At 29.6% G+C, this 11,329-nt stretch overlaps 1 protein-coding gene across 3 annotated transcripts in view; it reads right to left on the bottom strand.

The window, feature by feature from the left end:
- Positions 1-11,329, bottom strand: part of tn (tripartite motif containing protein thin) — a 79,168-nt gene that overhangs the window by 61,250 nt on the left and 6,589 nt on the right. For all 3 annotated transcript variants that reach the window (XM_088181551.1, XM_088181549.1, XM_088181550.1), the window contains one exon: positions 9,815-9,910. The gene's annotated coding sequence lies outside the window, so the exon portion shown is untranslated. The remainder of the gene's footprint in view (positions 1-9,814; positions 9,911-11,329) is intronic.

Raw genomic sequence — 11,329 nt, forward strand, 5'->3', positions numbered from 1 at the left:
TCTCATATTTTATAGCACTCTTAGAAACAGTTTTTAATTCATTAAAAATAAAAATCTGTTGCTGTTAAATGAGATGAACATATATTCTCATAAAATGTGATAAATAAGTTCATAATTGGTGCAAAGTTAATAATTATGAAACTACATTAATTTGCCTTTTACTTCATCATTCAACAAAGCTTCATGTAAAATCATCTATTGATATGTATAACTCTTTGACCACCATTTTCAGTTTTATTAGACTTTTTATTTTTTTTATTAGAAGCATTAGGTTAAGTCAAAAAAATCTTTAAAAATCATTTGCTTTGCTATTTAATTCGCGCCAGTCGACCACACGCTGGAGTTCGCCGTTTATAGCGTGGGAGAGCGAGGGACCACTCTTGAGGTTAAAATCTCTCGGTCTGGCCGTCTGAGGTAGGGCGCGAGGCACTACTGATGACGAACAAAGCATAGCAGAGTAACGCAAGCAGGGCCAAAGGGCTCGGCTCTGAGGGGAACCGAGGGCCAAGGCTGTTACTGAGGCAACATATACACCTCTCGAAAATCAGAGGGGGTGGTGTTGTAACAAGGATGATACGCAATGCAAGCCAGTCAATGAAAGCAAGTTTCCCCGAGCGCTCGGGAAAAACACTAATTAAACTCTAAATAAATATTTAGCACTACGGGGGGAGGGTCCCGCTCATTCGGCCGTCAAAAGCTGGGTGCCCGCCCATAAGGGTTGGACTCGTAGAGCCATAGTACTGATAACACGTAGCTATACTCACAATGTGCTTAACACTTTTATTAATACGATAATTACGATAGATTTAAATAAGGCTGCAACAATCAAATACAATTATATCGATTTATCAACAATAAATAATTTTAATTGAGCTACCCGTCAATTAATTTTGATTACAGCCTTATTTTTTTTTATTTCCGCAAAAAATAGTTGCGATAAAAAAATGAATTTTAAGCTTTTTAATTTTTCTGCAAATCTATTTTCAGCTCGAGGGCCAATTTTGTCCCGCAAGCCGTAGTTTTCAGACCCTTTGACATAATTGTTTTTATTTGTTTGGGTTGATGCAAAAATGCAAATATACCTTTAGAAAGATATATTTGCATTTGAAGTAACATACAACTTTCAGAATGAAATAACAGTTGCATTAATATCATTTAAGCCATCTAAATAACACAAAAGAAATTTATGCAGATGTTTGGTCTTAGCTCTAGACCAGGGTTTCCCAAACTTTTTCAGCGACGGAACACTTGGCAAATCCGAAACTTTTGGCGGAACACTTACCTTATTTTTTAGGTTAGGTAATTCATAATAAAATAAATAAAAATAAAAAAAATGTTATTAAATAAATATAAATTAATAAACATAAAAATTCAAATAAATAAAACTCCTAATGACTCTGATGATTTTGGGTTGCTAAATTTTTTTTTTATGTATGAAACTTTTCCCTCCAGAATTTATACACATCAATGTTGAATATGTAACACATATTTTCAAGCTTTTTTATCAGATTTATGAACAATTTTAATGTATTAGCAAGACTAACAATTTTTTTAATTTACTCCAAATTTTTGTGAAATATTTATTTAGACTCCGCGGAACACCTATTTTGGATCCGCGGAACACCAGTGTTCCGCGGAATATAGTTTGGGAAACCATGCTCTAAACGATACTGTTGATAATTTAGTAATTTATTTGTACGATAAAATATAATTGCTCTTGGCTTTGCTTACTTCACACAAAATTTAAACTAGCACGCATATCCTTTGTATTATTACCATCTTAGGATTCTTCCAATGACGAGTTTGCATTGTTAGCATTTTGAAACCCGCACAACTCGCAATCACACGTGAGCTGCCTGCGAATTAAATAGCTCCTAGTAATATACTAAATAACTAGATAGTACTGTTATTAACTTTAAAACGAAATGCAAAGATACACAAAACAACTGTGCTAATTGGACGATATCAAATAACGGTGCGGCACGGTAATTTTCACGTGGATAAACCACAGACCGGCCTGATCAAATATATCCCATTCATTCGGTGGTGCCTCTGGGCTAGCTAGAGACGAGACCTAGGTGGTCTATTGCTTTGTGGGCTTGAGCTGCACAAATATACTTTACGGTTTTCTGTTAGGGATTTTCACGTTGGATGCAATATACATTGTATGCACTGAGAAGGAGAGAATATGTATTAGATGTACATACATACATATGTATATGTGACTATACAAAAATTGTTTGCTTCAAATTAAAAAATAATAAATCTTACTTATCTATATTATTAAAAATAATAATCTAATCAACAATTTGGCTTAAAAAAGAAACATTTTAAAATAGAGAAACTTAAATCAATGAAAACTTTCAAAATAAAAAATATTGCTCCAGCCGTATTCTTAGATATATTATAACTCAGGCTTTTGACAAAGTGTGGCACCCTGGACTATTTCACAAAATTAAGATATTGCTTCCAGACAACATCTTTTTAATAATTAATAAATACTTCCAAAGTAAGTTAAAAAAGTCAACAGAAAACTTTACCAAATATCATCGGGTGTGCCTCAGGGCAATGTTTTTGGATCGATGTTATATTTGTTATACTCGATAAATCTACCTCAGACATACTCAACAAAAATTGCTATATTTTCCGACGACAACACAATAATAGTGTCTGATACTGACTCAAAAATAGCATCGAAGAGACTACAAGATCATTTCTCAAAAGTACAAGCTTAACTCTTTAAATGTCGAATCAGAGCTAATGAAACTAAATGAATCCATGTCTGATTTACACTGGATTTACTTGTCCTCAGATGACTCGTCCAGTTAAATACTTTAAGAGGACTGGCTTGATTAAATTTTATTATTTGCAGTAAAATATCATCACAGAGATCTTAAATGCGCGATCGAATCACATTGAATTTTATTTTATGCTTCAGAACCTAATAGAAATTTCTTAATATCTAATGGACATGGTTTTACTAATTCTTTAGTTATTATATAATATTTTTAAGCCCACAGATATGCTATTTAATAAGCACATATAAAAAGGACTTTTAAACTGCTGCAATGGCAAATTGTGTTATAATATTGCTGGTATACAATCTTGATTTTTTAAATTTCAAGATATTAGGACTATATCCTGTAGCTTAACCATCATACTGATTGAAATTCACTAACAACTTTTCCAGTTTAAGATTAAATGTTAAAAATATATTGCAACATATAATGCATTGTAGTCGTTGCCATTTTTATGCTGTATAAATGAATCAATAAGCAATATAATTGACGTTTTTTTGACATAGCAAGTGTTACAATAATCAATAAAAAATTAATTAGATATCACGTGTGAAAAAATAAAAAGTTAATCATAACCTTCACAAAAGTATATAGCTTAGTCAAGATACATTTATATAGCATAAAACAGTTTTAAATGTTATATTATACATATAATAGCACCCTCTAGGGTTTTTATTAACCTGTTATTAAACACTGTTTGAGTTGTACTAAAATGTATTAAAACACAAAACAAATTAACTACATAATCGTATATAATATAAGGATCTCATTAACATTTAGATTTAGCTGCTCTCATTTCACAATCGACTAACTAAATCGAGTTGTGAACATATCCTCAAGAGCTTTGCCAGGAAAATTTTCACAGGAGTAATGGTATTTGATATTGCTCAAGCTTTTGATCTTGTTTGGTATGCATACACTATATTTAAATTAATTTTTCTAGTGCCTTTACTGATACTTATAAAAATATATAAAATTCGTGAAAGTTAAAATTTAGAACCCGTTTTATTTACGTTATTTACGAGTAACTTTTCAATCAAACCACATAAAACTATATCACCGCTCTATTCGCTGACGACACCGTCATTTTATGCTCCTATAAAAATCCCCATCAAGCGGTAGATAGACTGCATAAGAAAATTCAAGTTATTGAAAAATGGTTACTGCAAATCCCACTAAAAGCCTCGAAGTAATGTTTTATAATAAAAAGAAAATTCAATAGCAATAACAGTTTCACTAAAATTAAATTTTTTAAAAAGTCCCACGTTGAATTTTATATAATTTTTTTATAATTAAAATAAGTTGTGTGATAAACCTTTAATATTGTTTGCTTCAGAATAGCTAAAGAATAGATATTTACCATTCGTTGCCAATAAAACATCAAACGCAGTAAACATTTTCAATAAAAATTGCGTCAAATACTCCATGGATTATCCGCAACTCGATATTATACTGTGACTTAATTATAGATACCCTACACTTTGATAAGATATATGAAAAAATACCTTTGATAAGGTATTTCAAAATCATACCAGTAATGAAAAAAATAGATATAAATAAAACATCCAATTTGCTGAATTAAAAATAAATGAAATATACGATAAAAATACTATGTTTTTACCATAATTTTTTTAAAAACATTTGGTAAATAAATTTAAAAATAAAAAATAAACATATAAATATTGATAATATGGCAAACTCATATATCATACTATACTATTATTACTAGTTTATAGTTAAACATTATATAATGTATGAAATATGTTGCTTTGGAGTCAAGTTACATTTAATTCAATTTAGGATAAATTATTTGATGTATTAATTTATTTTACTCTTTAAATAAAAATAATCGAGGAAGTTTATTGTACTTGTCTAATAATAAACACATATTTTGGCAAATGACTTTATAAATATAGATACAAAGAAAATATGCGCTATATTAGTCACTGATGCTTCGAGTGCCAACTGAGGTGAGGTGCGAAAATTTGAAAAGGTGATGCGAAAATATTTAAATAGACTTGGCATATCAAATATGAACGTAAATAAGCATAGCGTAAACTTATTCATAAATACAGGATGTACCAAAATTATTATTCTATTTTAAAATAAGAATGTGTTTATTTTTGTGAAGAAATGAAAACTTATTTTTAAAGTCACCCGAGTACTGCAGTATATTCGCCCTGCAGTGTATAACGGGCGATAATAATCGCCTCGTGCATCTGGAAATATTATCTCCAGCATCCGATAATGGACCAACCGCAAACAGACGTGCCGAATCGGTCGAGTTGCCTGACAATGGCCGAATGCCAAACTGAATCTAAATATACGTGTGCGAACAGCGGGAAACGTGTTTCTTTTCTATTTCTAATGGACTTCTTATCGTGACAAACTATGCGAGCACGTGCACTGAAAAAAGTTTTGATACAGCAATTTTATGTAAGGTTTGTCCAGAGATTGAGCTATGAACTAATGTAGAATAATATCTATGTATAAGATTTCGTTTTTAAATATTTATTATGCAAAATATTGCAGGAAAAAAATGTGAGAAATATTTTACTACTTATTCAGAATTACATAAAGTCACCATTTAAAAACCAATTAAATGACCGAATATTTTTGAAACTAAATATTTACACTAAATATATGTATATATGTATATATTTATATATGTATATATATGTATATATATATATATATATATATATATATATATATATATATATATATATATATATATATATATATATATATATATACATATAAACCATGCTGAATTTCTAATCATACTATACAAAATTAAATTAAAAAAAAAAAGTCACGTAGTTTGGTAAGGTTTAAGTGTTGCATAAAACAATTTATTTTTGCAATCCAACTATTTTTCACAATGAGCCCAGGTTTCAGGGTTAAATTTGCTATTTGTTCTTTGGATAATGACTGTCTTCTAACACTATTGTTGTCGTACAATACTAATTTAATATCTACGGTTATCAAGATCAAGGATATGCGAATACGCGCCGACTTATTTTTTTCGCTCAATTCGTTTGAAATTTATACACCTTATCTGTGTTTCTATGCACAGTTAAAACAGACTGGTTTAATTTCTGCGCCAGCTCATAAATAGTTTAAATAGAATTTGTTTCCATTTCTGAAGCCAGGACATCATCGTCTATCTTTGCTGGTCCAGAATTTGAATTATTTTTGACATTTATCGATAATTAATAAATCATCTAATGCCATTGCTGCTAATTTGTTGAACAACACTTTGTAATATTTTTATTTATTTTTGTAAAATATCACAATTTGGAGTCTAAATGAAATCATAACGTATTTTAAATGCTTATAAATTTGTCTAAAGAAAACTACAAGCCCATAAATAAACGATGTATATTTCAAGGTTACATTATCATCCTAATGTGCAAAGCAGTTAAACTTTATATGATCATTTGTGAGCTTTTGATGCTACAAGAATAATGAGACACTTATACCCAAGTAAAAGGTTATTTTTATATAGCACTCTTTTTATGCACATCCGAGAAACTAAAACTATGACCGCATTTTTACAATGTAAATGTCATATTATTTAATGAAAAATACTTTAAATACGATAAAGTTATAGGTTTGTTTCTTATTATTATTTTTACAAATAATAAACAATAATATTAATTTTGATATTGTAGCAATAAACCAACGTGTCTGAACTTTTATAGTCGTAACTTGCTTAATTTTTATAAATTAATAAGTTTAATATAATTTCTGGAGTGTAAATATTAGATTAGAACAATAGCTCGAGAGTTTTTTTATATACACCTAATATATACAAGTGTGTGCATTTTTTACAGAATATAACATTATATATACAGGACCCTATTCTATAAACATACATATTAAATAAATACTTATAGGGTTTTGATAAAAACCCAAACCTAATACTCAAATAATATGTGCAAATTCAGGCTTATTTGTACGTTTGCGATAAAAATAAAGATCGTACGCTTTGCTGGATAAAACTCGCGAGGGATAGCGTTCAAATAAAATTCAGCGATGTTCTTTCAGTGTCTACGAGTTTTCCGCCATTGTTTCCGGGGGGAGGCTGCAAACACTCGTTCGTTTGTCGCCGGAACATGCCGGCACGCGCCGGAACGCACCTCAGGCCGACCGGAGGGATTCGAGGGTGTAATTCTATTCAGTGAATGGCATTCATGGCCCACCACTTTGTGATCATCGTAAAGCTGTGTCCAATCATGGGTAAATCAGAATATATATTTATAAATATATATATAGCTTTACTTAAAATATAAATTGCTAGCATAATATTAAATCGCATATTTTAAAAGTATTCTTTGAATTGATGTTATCATTGAAAATTTTAATTAAAGCATTTCGTTCAATCCCAACAACATACATACGATAAAACGTGATGGGTCTTTCGCTTAGTCCTTTATCTCAATTAAAATTGTTATAAGTACAAAACTAATACAGTTTCGGGCAGTGCGCAAGGGTTTAAATTTGCATTTTTAAACAAGCTAATCAATCTAATTTAAAAGGTCGGCCCATATCGCTGGCTGATCCATGCGCCAATATTTGATTTGTGGACGGTTAAAATAAATAGCAAATTTATACACAATTCGAACAGGGTTTTCAGTGGGGTTTGGGGCTAGGGCCGAAAGAGTCGGTGCCATTCGGTGGGTCGAGTAATAATCTGAATCTTACAGTTTGAATCACGGCTAAGTGAATTACCCATCGCGAAGTTAGCCCTCTCTTGAATTTCGACTAAGCGAATTAATTTTATAGGCAAACAAATAAAGACGATTTCGCAAAGGGAAAATCTATTCGCTCGTATTAATATTGTTTTGATAATTGCTTCGTAAAGTTGCGAATAGGCTTTTAAGTGCAAACGTTAGATATTTATAAGTTAAATATTTATTTTCCATAAGCGTCAGGGCTGTCAGAAATTATATTTTAATAAAAAAATATGATCTTTGTTTTTATATAATTAGCGTTATTTTTGTATACTTTAATACATGTTCATAACGCTATAAACAAATACAAGTTAGCGATGCAGATTTTCTGAGAAGATACGGAACACTGAATGAACCTCGGAAAGGAATTGACACGGCCATTTTCATATTGCTACGACTGAAGTAACGCGAAACCTTTGATATTAAATTTGTATCCCACTATAAGTATTGCTTTGCAATTTCCTATTTAATTAAAAAAAGAGGGCAATATTTTTTCATATTTTTCAGGTTAAAACTCATGTTATAAAATTAAAGGAAAGATAATTACTCACAATGAATGATTTACATGTAACAGTAAAGTAATGGAGAGATTATTTCTGTAGTCTCAGAAATAATTAGCACTGCCAAGTGTTCGGTAACGCAATTCTCAACTGTAAAATATATCTATGTACTAAATACATGTAATATGAGGGTGAGCGCAAATTTATTTTAATTATACATTCGTGAGATAATAAAAATTAAAAAAAACAACAATATGATGATTAATTGATTTTTAAATATATATTGATTACTATAGTTATTTTATATACCAATATACAGATGCACTTCAGGTGTAAGTGTCAGGTGGCGATGTCAAATGCGAATAAGGAAAACGGTTGTAACAGTAAGTCTAATCAAATATAAAGCAGAATATTATATTTAAATGATTATTACTTATTTCGATATTCATTGTAACGAAAATATAAAAAATCCTAAACAATGGTGAACTATTTTATTTGTTTAATAATATTTAAATAACTTTTTAAAAAGTGTTCAATGAAGAAAAAAATGTAAAAAGCCCCCATTGATTTTCACAATCTGTTGTATAAAAGCGATTTTTTTAATCTGATTATTATTGTTGTACTTAATTTTTCAAAGCAAATATAAATGTTAAGAAAATCGTGAACATTTTTTTACCAATAAAATATTTCCAAATACTATCAAAAGTTGTAAGGAATGCGTGCATATTTTAAACTTTTAGCATAGACCCAGCCTTTTTATGCAGCGGTGTGAAAAATTTAGTAGTTATAAACATTTAAAAATATTTCTACATAAAATTTAATTTAATTTTCAACGATAAAAAGGCTATATGAAACTTCTGGATTTGGAATTTTTTTTGAAAAATTCTCGCGAAGAAAGCTTGTTATATTTCTACTTTTTTAATAATAATTTAAAATGTTAAATGGAGTGTTAAATCATATAGGTGTAACCCACAACTTCCATTTATTTTCTACTAAATGAAAATGTAGCAAAGAGATTTACAAAGTGTAATTTTTAAATCAAGTATTTCTTTGCTGATTTAAACAATAACTGCAATTAATAAAATTTTCTAACTACATAATAAAATTATGTAAAATATATTTAATTCTGATCAAAACAATACTATTAAATTAATTTAAAAAGATCCTTAAAATAAAATAATATTCTTTTGCAGAAACATGACTAATTTCTTAAAAATGAAGAACTACCTATTTGTTTAACTTTACATTTATCTTAACCCAATTTTTGAAGAATTCTACTCACTAGAAGTGTTAATAGTATTAAGACGGCAATTAAACTCCAGTATGCCATTGTGCCATTGTGAGCACCAGTGCCCACCAATGGAAAAAAATCGTTAAACGTCATCGCTCATACCACCAAGCGTACAGATATCGCCAAATATAGACCAGGTAAACATTCATATATGTAATTATAGTAATTAAATATTTTTAATATACATATAATGTGTGAAAAAATGGATTTTTTAACATTTTTTTGAGAAGTTATTTTCTTAAGATAATTTTTTGAAAGCAAGCAAACGATCCTTTTTATCACACTTCTGGAAAATGTATATTTTTTTCAATTTTCTGTATTCCTTTTTAATATATTTTTTCGTATATATATATATTTAATTTCGTATAAATGCGATGTACGTAATTAAATTTGCTTCTAGACGTTCATTATTATTTTTATTACATTCATTAAATCTTATCTGCGTACATATTATAACTAAAAATATTCAAAAATGTGAAAGCTTACCTTTTGAAACATTTGGGTTGAAGTGTTAACAGCGCCGGGGGGATGCTGACAGCCTCCGGCTGCCCCGTCTTCACCCTTGAGTATCTCCACCGAGATCTGTAAGCAAAACGATATATTGACGGTAATTTTCTACACAATGGTTAATATATTTATACGCGGGGAGCAACGAGTGTGTACGAAATATAATACGCGCGTTTAATATTGCATCGCGTTTTGGATACACGCGTTTAAGCCGTTCAGGGGCGGGTACTTATTCATGTCTAATCACCGACATACTCATAAGTATATTAAGGCTTTCATATTAAATTCTTAGGAAGTTTCTTTGTCGTGTGCCTTTAGAAGTACTAAGTCGTATAATTTATGAAAATATGTGTCGACGGTGAAATTCGGCGACAAAATTCTTGTAACTTTTTACTTCTCGGTGTATGTAAGATAAATATTATATATAATATAGAACGTATAAGAAGTCTTTGTGTTTTTGTGTAATACGTATATTTAAATTAACCACAACTTTATCAAATTAAATATGCACATAACTTTTTTGAAATACACTTACAATGAATATTTGAAAACTAAAGATAATACCAAAGCACAATACCAAAAAATAAAGCAGGAAAGGACTTTTATGACGTCGTTACCCAAAACTATAATAATGGTATCTAAAATATACACTATATACTAATGTATAAAATAATATTATCTATGTACACACTGTGCACAGTTTCACGTGTTATTCGTCATATTATTAGCGAGTATTTAATGTAATGTAAATATTATTTCAATTTGCGCTTTTGAAGTTGCCGCCTGTTTACTCCGTAATTGCTACAAATTGACTCATGTTTCTAATGTATCTTTTTGATTAAAATAGAGTCACGAATTTGCAGTGAAACTATGCAATTTGTTCCATTACGCAGACATGAGTCTTAATTAAGAAGTTGGAGAGACTTCTTTATCAGACCGTTTAAGTTTATTTTTGTTGAGATAAAAATCTAATTGGCGCAATAAAGTAGATGCGAATGTTAAAATAAAGGGAGTTCAGCTGTTTAACAAGATTTTAGATCTAAATGGACGTTTATGGTTTAACAAATTGTAGTGAGGGTTAATTTTAATAATTAATATATATTTAATTAAAAACTTTTAACAGGCTTGTTAAGACTAGTATTTTTTTTTAGTAATTTATTTAAATCATTTTTATGCCTATATGTCTATGGCCAATATGCCGAAGCTTTTAAAAAAAATATTAATAATAAATTAAAAAAACATTTTAATCAATAGTAATTTTTATAGAAAAAATAATAATTTTATTTTATATTTAGCAGTAATATAACCCTTTGGATGCCGGGCATTTTTGGAAAAATGTTCCAGAACTGCCGGGACTTTTTATTAAATAATTAAAAAGTCAAAATGTGTATTTTAGTTTGTAAACATACGGTCGCACGTGCGACGCTGTCTGCAGCGAACTTGACCTAATTAATGATGAATATGCGATTGTGTGTTATTTTAGTTCGTATTTAC

This window comes from Plectrocnemia conspersa, unplaced genomic scaffold, assembly GCF_051122295.1.
Source record: "Plectrocnemia conspersa isolate PC_06_02 unplaced genomic scaffold, ASM5112229v1 ptg000002l, whole genome shotgun sequence".
In the NCBI taxonomy this organism is placed as follows: domain Eukaryota; kingdom Metazoa; phylum Arthropoda; class Insecta; order Trichoptera; family Polycentropodidae; genus Plectrocnemia; species Plectrocnemia conspersa.